The 1241-nt window shown below is 46.7% G+C and overlaps 1 pseudogene; it reads left to right on the top strand.

Annotated features, from left to right (window-relative positions):
• Positions 1 to 779: 779 nt before the first annotated feature.
• Positions 780 to 898, top strand: LOC134951473 (5S ribosomal RNA; annotated as a pseudogene).
• Positions 899 to 1241: the final 343 nt, after the last annotated feature.

Below are 1241 nucleotides of genomic sequence, written 5' to 3'. Positions count from 1 at the left end.
AGTGGGCTTCTGTCCCGCTCAAATATACTGAAACTGGCAGGGGCTCTTTATATATACAGTGCCCAACTGTATATATATCTATTTTTGCCAGAAATAGGTTTATATGCTGCCCAGGGCGCCCCCCCTGTGCCCTGCACCCTTACAATGACTGCTGTGTGTTAGGTGTATGGGAGCAATGGCGCACAGCTTCACCGCTGTGCGTTACCTCAGTGAAGATCATGAAGTCTTCTGCCGCCTCTGATGTCTTCTTTTCTTCTCATACTCACCTGGCTTCTATCTTCCAGCTCTGTGAGGAGGACGGCGGCGCGGCTCTGGGACGGATGGCGAGGGTGAGACCTGCATACCGATCCCTCTGGAGCTAATGGTGTCCAGTAGCCTAAGAAGCAGAGCCTTGAAACTCACAGAAGAAGGTCTGCTTATCTCCCCTCAGTCCCTCGATGCAGGAAGTCTGTTGCCAGCAGGCTCCCTGAAAATAAAAAAACTTAACAAAATACTTTCTGACAGGAAACTGAGGAGAGCTCCCTGTAATGCACCCAGTCTCCTCTGGGCACAGTAGTCAACTGAGGTCTGGAGGAGGGGCATAGAAGGAGGAGCCAGTGCACACCCATTCCTAAAGTCTTTCTTAAAGTGCCCATGTCTACTGCAGAGCCCGTCTATCCCCATGGTCCTTACGGAGTCCCCAGCATCCTCTAGGATGCAAGAGAAATAGAATTCATATTTTCCAACAATGTGCTAGATTTGATGGTGCTGGACTTGACGATCTATACCAGAACATACCTACCTACGGTCAGACCGTACTGAATGCGCCCAATCTCGTCCGATCTTGGAGGCTAAACACTGCAGGGCCTGGTCAGTACCTAGGAGGGAGACATCCAGGGAATACCAGGTACCGTAGGTATTTTCATTCACCTCCACCAAGGTAACAGCCCATCTCTTCCAGACACTATTCCCAGCATAGACACCATTGGAATCACACTGAGCCAACTTGAGCATACAATACCTTTAATTAATTTCCTGTTAAAAGGCTGACTGATTATGATGACGTTTTAGGAATTGCATATTTTTGCTTACTAATATACTATCGCCTAGGATCTAAGCATTTGTGCATATATAAATATTATTTATTATTATCCTTTATTTATATGGCGCCACAAGGGTTCCGCAGCACCCAATTACAGAGTACATAAACAAATAATCAAGCAGGAAAACAGCAACTTACAGTTGACGACAATATAGGACAA

This window comes from Pseudophryne corroboree, chromosome 8 (genome assembly GCF_028390025.1).
Source record: "Pseudophryne corroboree isolate aPseCor3 chromosome 8, aPseCor3.hap2, whole genome shotgun sequence".
Lineage (NCBI taxonomy): Eukaryota > Metazoa > Chordata > Amphibia > Anura > Myobatrachidae > Pseudophryne > Pseudophryne corroboree.
This window is presented reverse-complemented; position numbering and strand designations above follow the sequence as displayed.